At 38.2% G+C, this 9,457-nt stretch overlaps 1 long non-coding RNA gene across 1 annotated transcript; it reads left to right on the plus strand.

Moving 5' to 3' along the window:
- The first annotated feature begins 334 nt into the window (after positions 1-334).
- Positions 335-6,304, plus strand: LOC148028514 (uncharacterized). Its single transcript, XR_015692453.1, has 3 exons — positions 335-457; positions 629-661; positions 5,835-6,304. It is a non-coding gene; the product is annotated as an uncharacterized LOC148028514 (long non-coding RNA).
- Positions 6,305-9,457: the final 3,153 nt, after the last annotated feature.

Genomic DNA, 9,457 nt, shown 5'->3' on the forward strand with positions numbered 1-9,457 from the left:
AAATGTGATGTAATTATAATACATGCACAACAACATTTGTTGAATTTTCCTTAAGGCGATAATGAGAATGCTCTCCCTTCGATAATACATTCTTCTTGACCATGCCTTTGGACTCATGCGATGAGAGGATATTACGTGCGATGTGGCAGCTGTGGTGGGCTGGAAGAAGCTTGCTAATTGCGGATTAGAATGACCGGACGCTCTTTCTAATCATGGCGTCGTTCAGTGAGCTACGATAGCTTGTTCTGGGTTTATCCGCGGCGAGAGAGTACAGATCAGACTGAGACGGAGCGTATATCACGAGTCTGCGTCTTATAGAGAGAGAGAGAGACAGAGAGAGACAGAGAGAGCGCGACTGGCTGGCGATGGCAGCTTGCACTTGTGATGCTACATGCCGGGTAGGCACCCCTTGTGTTGCGTGCACAGGAGGCTGCCCCTGCACGGCCGGAGGCTGCGGGTATCTCATATTCGCCACCTTTCTCTCGTTATTTTTTAATCTCACACACATAGAATACTAATCAGATTAATCATCTTAATTAATCATCGTCTTTTGTACATGTCCTCTCCTTGTTTTGTCTCGACTCATCGATTTTTTTCCTTCTTGCTCTCTTTGTACCTTTTCTCTTAGGTGTGGAGTTCTTACCACATCAGCACGTGAAGGGTACCATCGCATTTCTTAATCAATCCTTCTAGCTTGTTGTTTAGTGAATGTCCTGAATTAAATTTTGTTAATCGTCTCTTTGGAAGCACATATTAGGCTTTAATCTAGTCTTGGTGGATTACAATTTGAATGTTGTCGTTGTATAGGAAGCATAATCAATAGGTCAATTATTAGTTCATGCACCAAGAGTACAGTCTGAATGTTTTGGGAATGTTATATTAAGACCGGTTAATTATGACACTCCATGTTGCATGTTGGAAGAAAGCCTTAGATCGTAGCCAAATCAATCGAGCATTGGCCATGACGATTGATTCCATTGAATCTCACATTTCATTCATGTTTTCCATAGATCACAGACAAATCAATTGAGCATTGGCCATTGTATGAGGATTGGTTCAATTAAATTTCACATTTGATTCATGTTCTCCTAGAACAACTCATTTCTGTTGGAGGATGCAAGCTTTTGTGGGGACATGTTTTTGCAATGGCACAAATTTAGATTTAGCTCTTTGATGTGGGATAGGCAAGGGTGGTGAATTGTTTTTAATTATTTGCTTCTACCATGAATTATCTTCATCATTATTGTTTAGGATCCAACCAATAGCAGATCAATAGCTAATTGTGAATCCTATTTCTTGATATTGTGTACTCATCAAGAATATTCTAAATGTTTCTAATTCAAATTTCTCGTCTTCAAAAGTAGAAGTTTGATCTTCACTCTTGAATTATCATTAAATTTAGTTGTGAAACCCCAACCATTGTGTGACATATATTAGGTCCTTACTTATTCTCAAAAGTGTGGGGCATCATTTTGCATAGGAAATCCTTTTAACTTTTAGGTTTTCCAAAGCATTAACTTTTGTCTTTTTTTTATCATCAATCATTTATGGCCTTACTTTAATCATTTCTAATACATTGTGCTCCATCCTTACCAGTGAGAAGTATTTGCTTGTTTTAGGCTCCATTTTAATCATATGCATGCTCTAATGAGAGAGCATTAGTTGGACTCGGTTTCTTAATCAGTTAGTCAATGTGGCTCGTGAACCCCAACCATTGGAGTACTGTATGGCACATGCCTTAATGTGGCTTTAGAGCTCCAATCGTTGGAAACCCTTTTACCTTCTAGTTTCTCTATCCTTTGTAATACATTGTGCTCCATCCTTACCAACAATAAGTATTTGCTTGGTCATGGCTCTGCATGTCCCTTCTCTAATGGGAGATCATTAGTTAGACTTGGCTTCTTAAGATATGGCTTGTGAGCCCCAACCATTAGAAGAATTCATGGTACATGCCTTAGAATTACCTGAACTTTGCTTCAAAACTCATTTGGCTCATCATTTTGATTTTAAAAAAAAATTCTTCATGAGGTTTCCTTTTAAATTATAGGTAATTCTTTTCTTAACCTTGGCTAGTACTCCACCATTTATTTTAAGTGACCTGTAATCCTAGCCATTAGGATATTTCATCTGCAATGCCTTCTTGCGACTTTGTTTGATCAACTTGATTGGCAAAATTGTCTCCTTTAGGTTCTCTTATGTGTGGTTATCCAAAAGTCTCAAAAGGGATGGAACTTCAATCATTCAGATGTTCTAACCCTTTAACCCATTCTACTTTTTTCTCCTTTTAAATTTGCACCACCTCATACAATGGTTGATCTCCTTAAAAGGGTTGGAACTTCAATCATCCGGATGTTATAACCCTTTAGCCCATTCTACTTTTTTCTCCTTTTAAATTTCCACCACCTCATACAATGGTTGATCTCCTTAAAGAACATATGATAGGTTTTCATAAACCTTAAAAGGATGTCTCATCTAGTCTTGTGAATCTCAATAATTATTGAAATGGTTGAAAGTCTAGTGTGTTATGTGAAGGAAGGTTTTTCCTTTAAGTGATGGGAACATGGGGAAAAGGTAGTTGTCCATTAGATTTGATGTGTTTTACTACTATTGATCTTTCTTGTTCTTTCCAATGTGTGATCCATAACACGGTCGTACCTTGGTGGTGGTTTTAATGTTGTCTGATAGCATTATTAGTGTATATTTATTTACTTTATGGATCATGTATGATAGAACTTATATTTCTTTACTTTATGGATCATGTATGATAGAACTTATATTTCTTTACTTTATGGATCATGTATGATAGAACTTATATTTCTTTACTTTATGGATCATGTATGATAGAACTAGTCTATCTTTAACTTTTCACCTTCATATATAGGTCTATGTTAGTGCTAGGTTTGATGTTGGAACCCATATGGAGGTGCTTTAAGAATTATTGAAAGGGTTGAAAGTTTGAGTGTGATCTTAAAAAACTCCTTGACAAGTAGTTATCCTAAGACCTTGAAATGTTTTGTGTTCTACAAAGGGTTGAAAGTCGACTAGGACCCATCAGGTGTCCTCATCCTCCCTTATAAGCTAAATGAAAATGGAAGGGAGACACTTATGCAATACACCTTGAGCCTTGTCAATGAATGATATTAGTGTATATTTCTTTATTTTATGGATCATGTATGATAGAACTAGTCTATCTTTAACTTTTCACCTTCATATATAGGTCTGTCTATGTTAGTGCTAGGTTTGATGTTGGAACCCATATGGAGGTGCTTTAAGAATTATTGAAAGGGTTGAAAATCTGTGTGATCTTAAAAAACTCCTTGACAAGTAGTTATCCTAAGACCTTGAAAGGTTTTACGTTCTACAAAGGGTTGAAAGTCGACTAGGACCCATCAGGTGTCCTCATCCTCCCTTATAAGCTACATGAAAATGGAAGTGAGAAACTTATCCATACACCTTGAGCCTTGCCAATGAGCAACTTGATTTCTAACTAGGCCTTTAAACACAAAGGCGGTGGATCAAGGGGGTGGTGACACTCTTGACAAATTGCATCTATGTATGTTTGCTCTACTCCATGGACTTGGGAGCTCATGTTCAATTCAGTGTCCTTTGCAGTTAGGTCTTCTATTAAGGGGCCCAATCTTCTTCCCAAATATTTTAGGAGTATTTTGGAGATTGCATCCTAGGACAATGGGGTTACGTAGTAAAAGTTTTTATTGTCTATCCTTGTACAAGATTACAAGCTTCCATATTAAGATTTCATTCTCTACCCTTATATAAAATTTTGAGCTAGAATGGTTGAAGAAAAGTGGTTTGAGCACATTGAATTCCCCTAAACTATGCTATTGTGCTGAGGATTGCCTCTAATCTTTTGCCATGTTGGTTTTTGTTTTGGAAGTGGGCTTTGATTTTTTATTTTGAACAAACCTTGTGAATTTTTTATGAACACCAAGTCAAGCTAGGATTTCTATATGGATCATAATGTATGCACTCCTAATGTTTTTTGGCTACTTTCACCATAAAGATGGATCATTTGATTGAAATATGTACTCTTGACGTTTTCTCAAGTCACTCCTAATGTTGATGTGGGTGGTTTGGCATTTAGTACCATGTGGTTTGAGATCCTTTTAAGAACATTTATGGATCTTTAAGGACAGATTCAAGAACATTTTTGAATAAGCATCGGCCATGATGTTGAAATTCTAATAGGCATAAGTATCATGCGTGGACCATGATGTTGAAATCCTATGCAAAACCTTGCCATAGGCTTGACTCTCTAGTGTGGATCATGATGTTGGAATTCAAACATATTTATGGGCTTCAAGTTTAATCCATGTTAATCTATGTAAATTAATAAGGAAATTTAGCACTAATCATGATGGAATATAATGACATTTAATGGCAAATCTTTGACAAGTAAAATAGTTAGGATGTTCACATGGTTAGAGTATCTAGCATGTATAGAAACCAACATTCATTGCTCCTTGATCTAGGAAGCATGTATTTTGATGATCCTCATTTTGTGAAAACTTTGAATCTAGTTGTTATATAAAAATGCCAAATCTTTTACTTTCTAATCCCAATTGTGACCTAAATGTTGTGATCCAAGGTTACCTTGTAATTATTAGGTTGCAAGTGCTAACATAACTATTCTCCATTCATGGCGTAGATCATTAATTGGGGAGGGACTAGTACATTGGCTAGTAGTAGGTGAGATCCCCTTCACTAAAGTTCGAGGCATGAAGCGTGTGTAGGTAATTGGTCCCACCTTTAGGAAATGATTTTATCCAAATGGATGAGAAATACATGTACCTTGGATGTAGTTTAGTCCATTCAATATTTTACTCAATGTTGTCACATGGGGGGGGTTAAATGTAGTCAAATGCTAGGTGAAAGTATCTAATTGACCAAAGTATAGGGATGCACCTTCTGGCTTCCATCATGGGATATGACTAATAGGTGATACACGGGGAGTCCACTAAGGTTTATTGTATGGTACCACGTGAGTGTAAGGGAGGGGGGTTATTTAAGGGAAGGTACATTTTATAAGGTAAGGTCCCATAAATAGGGGGTAGATGAGGGGTATTTTCATATATTTCTTGCACGCAGGTGACGTCTCCTTATTACTAGTGAATCCCTCGTGAGGTGATATGACCTTAATGACCAAAGTATCCATCGTGGGATGGATTTTGTGCACTCCAATAGAGCATGCATGACTACTATTAATTGGCTTCCCGTGACACATGGTATGAAAATCAAGTAAAAATTGAAAGATACCACGATCAAACCCATGTGACTCTTTAGAGCATGTAACGATTATGATGATTCACTTGCCCCATGTGAAAAGTTGTAAGGGACTAGTCCATGCCACATTTCTAATAATTTATAAATATCCAAAATTTTGACATTTTTAATAATTCATAAATACGAGATTTGATTTTTGCAACATTTCTAATCGTTTACAAATATGAAATTTGGTTCTATGTCCTATGCCACAAATTCTGTAAGGGAGTTGGGTCCATTTAGAGTAACTCTTTTTTAGGTTCCTTGTTAGTACTTTAATCAAAAAATTTATATATTGCTGACTACCATAGGTTTCCATGATCTTTGAATGTAATTTTTGGCATTGACCTTAACTAGTTTATAATGTGGGTAGATATTTTGGAAAATATGTTGGAGATATGTTGATATTATGGAAAACCAATCCATGTGTCCTATTAGGATGGCATGTGATTGCATCTCTATAAACAAAAATGTAAGATTGGCCCATGGTAACTAATCTTCTATTATTTGGTAGGTTTTTTGACTAATGCTGAGATGCATTGATCTGTATGCAGGACCAATGTAACGAATACGTGCCCTTGTGGAGTGGCATGTGATTGTACCTCTACTGCCACTAGAACTGGGGCTAGCTTCACATGTACTTGTGCAAATGAGTGCAAAGATTGCACTTCTTGTCATACTACTAGAGGAACTATACTTGGTGTTTAGTGACCTACAATGCCCATCCATAGTACAGGGTTGAATGAAAGAGCTATACTATTATGATAGTTGTTCAAAGTAAGTGTGAACTAAATGTTGAACTTAGGTCTCTATGTGAATTTTCTCAAGTCTGTTGTATTGGGGTCTTTCCCACTATGCTCATGTTGGTAATGTCCATAGTATCCATGTATTTACTATGCTCCATGTTTTGACTCTACCTTATGTAAAGTGCGTTGGACCCATCCCTAGTTTCATGTTGTGAAACGTTTTGTAGCTAGAAGTAATGAGATTGTAGTCATCGTTCTAAAAAGTTCAAATAACAAGAGTTTTGAGCCTTGCATTGTGTGCATTTCAAGGTTGAGCTTTACATTGTGTTAACACTTGATCCTTGTCATTGTGTTCATATTCCAAGTTTGAGACTCATAATGGAATGAATCTCATTGTGTCAATTCCATCGTCTTTTAAATCTTACTATTTGAAGTAGAATGCCAAAGTGGGGGGATAGATGGGTATGACATGTAGTTAGCATGGGAACACCGTGTTACACTGATGGTACCCTTCCAGTTTTCATGGATTTCCTACTAGTCTTTGAACCTTCTCTCTCCTCCCTTTAATTTTAGTTTCTTTTCAGTTTTCAGGAACCCTAGTTACTCACATACAAAGGTACACCAGGACAACATGTACAACATTGGAAGACCACATGAGTCGAGGAGTACCAGAGATGGTAGCCTTTCTTGGAAATCTCACCATGGACAAGTCGCAGGCTCACACAGGACTTGGCAAGAATTTTGACTACAGTTACTTTTTAAAGGAAAGCTTTCTTCTTTGTTCTCTCTTCCCCCCCCTCTGTGCACTGCACAAGCGTCCATAGCCTTTGCACATGCCTCTTTCTTGGCTATACGTACACCAGGACAACATGTACAACATTGGAAGACCACATGAGTCCAGGAGTATGAGAGATGGTAGCCTTTCTTGGAAATCTCACCATGGACAAGTTGGAGGCTCACACAGGACTTGGCAAGAATTTTGACTACAGTTACTTTTTAAAGGAAAGCTTTCTTATTTGTTCTCTCTTTCCCCCCCCCCCCCCCCCCTTTGTGCACTGCACAAGCGTCCATAGCCTTTGCACATGCCTCTTTCTTGGCCAAGGCTGAGATCCCCATTAGCCCCACCAAGCTCGACTCCAAGTAACCCCCTTGGCTCTTCCATTTCCTCTATACAAGTGATCTTCATGGGAATCATTTTTGCCTTGAAGTGGCATTCTTCGTTAATAGGATGATCCCATCTACTTTAACTCTCCCCCCAAGCTACTAGAACAACCTTGCAATGGACTCCATATTGCACTTTGGAGAACTTGATAGATTGGGCATTCCATCATCTATTGCCTTATAGGATTTGCCCCTTCTCTAGCATTCATATTTGTGCCAATAGTTCTTGGAGATTGATAAGTTTGGCGGATAAATTCTCTTGAATTTTTCCAAGGTATAAACATTCCATTTCTTTAGGAGTGATTGGTGTTTTGTCACCATCACTAAAAAAATGAAACCTTTGGTTATCTTTTTGTGGATGGTAATCATGTGTCTACATGTGGATTTTTTATTTTTTGAGTAATATGCATGGGTGTAAGAAGTGATGTAGTCCGTACTTGGGTTGGTCAATCAAATATTAGAATACTAGATATACCATGATGTACTAAGGGGCCAGTACCAGTGCTACGACCAATCCACATTTGTGGCATTGCATGTAGAGTGCCAAAACAATTTCTTTCTAGTAGGGACACTGGACTATTGAGATAATGTGCTAAGACCAACTCCAAGAATAGCATGTCCCCCAAACGTTCTAGCCACTAGTTAAGACTAATTAAGACTAGTGAAGCCAAATGATTGAGGTGTTTGGATTGGAGTCGATGCCTAGAAGCCACCAAAAATCGAAGACCTAGGTTCTGAAATACCACCAAGCTTTGCTTGAAAAGGTGAAGCTAAGCTTCCAAATGGACTAGAATCGAGTGCTAGAGTACTAATCAAAAGTGTTGTGCTACCAAATGGTTGATTTGTTGCGAACAATGAGCATGATGCTTGGGTTTGACCAAATGGAGAAGTGAAATCACTCTCTTTGTTGTACCATTGTTGTACCAACTCTCTAGATCAAGTGGAATGGTGGGAAGTGTTGAGTTGGTCCAGGATTTTTGTTGCCGCCACTGACTAATGAGGCTCTCTTGGTTCAGACTTAGTGATAGAAACACTTCCCTTTCCATTTGTTGGAAGCTTATCAGAGTACCTAAACAACCTGTACTCTAAACAGCCTTGTTGGAAGTTGATTAGAGTACCTAAACCCTAAGACCTGACAGATCATAATGTCAAGGGGAATCTACCAGTGTGCGCAAATCCAAGGATGCATCAAAGTCCCATATTTCAGTGACACAGAGATTACTCATTTGCCTCATGAACAAGTTGATGAGAACACCATGTGAATGTTCCAAATAATTCCATAGATATGCCATTTTTCCATAGCAGGTGACTTTGCATTTGATAAACCCATCACTTGCACATGCTAGGGGTTTGCTAGGAGGCTTCCTTTATTGTCTCAGGAAGTTCAAGTTCCCAAATCCATACAATTGGCCCCAGCACCACTAGCAATTGGTCTACCAAGATTGCAACTCTACTTCAAGTCCATCAGTTGCTTTGTTGAGAAAGTATCTTGCCCCCAAATATTAAGATTCCATATGTCTGACTAGATGTTTAAAATTTGGACTAGTTGCCAATATTCATGATATTATCCATGGTGGATTCTCCATGAAGCCATTCTACCCATCTTTGAGGTGAAGCTCCCAAGATAGGCCACTAGTGAGATAGATGATGTAAACTACAACGTGCTGTTGAGCTTTTAATGCTCCCTTGATCCATGCCAAATCTAAGATCTTTAGGATAATTGGAAAGTTTGAGGTTGCGCACTTCTAGAAGAAGTGCGAGCTACAGCTTGAGGCTTAGCACAGACTATGCCAAATCTAAGATCTTTAGGAGAATTGGAAAGTTTTGAGGTTGCACACTTCTAGAAGAAGTGCGAGCTACAACTCAAGGCTTATCACATCATGGCATGGGGCAAGTGATTGTTCTTACTTGGCAGGTGACATTATTCATGCCTTGTGGCTAAGCCCTAACAATAGGTAATGGTTATGTGTTGCCACCCAACCATCTACAAAGTCTAGGCCTTGGAAAGCAAGAGTATTCTTGGGAATTTGCAACCTAAATTTCACATTAATAAGCAATCTCAGATTCCATACTATGTGAGCATGAACTAGAATGCTGGTGGAAGCACTTGACACACTTGTTACACTAATGGCAAGCATCATTGAGGGATTTTGAGAAAATTGAGACTATATATGGTGGATGCATCAACAATTGGAATTCAAGATTTTGCCATTGAATGGATTCCTTTAGGCTCAAAATTTAATGTCTATTAAAGTTCTTTGTGGGAGCTC

The sequence above is a fragment of the Lygodium microphyllum genome, chromosome 11 (assembly GCF_053477565.2).
Source record: "Lygodium microphyllum isolate KBCC chromosome 11, Lygodium_microphyllum_v1.1.10, whole genome shotgun sequence".
Taxonomy (NCBI): Eukaryota; Viridiplantae; Streptophyta; class Polypodiopsida; order Schizaeales; family Lygodiaceae; genus Lygodium; species Lygodium microphyllum.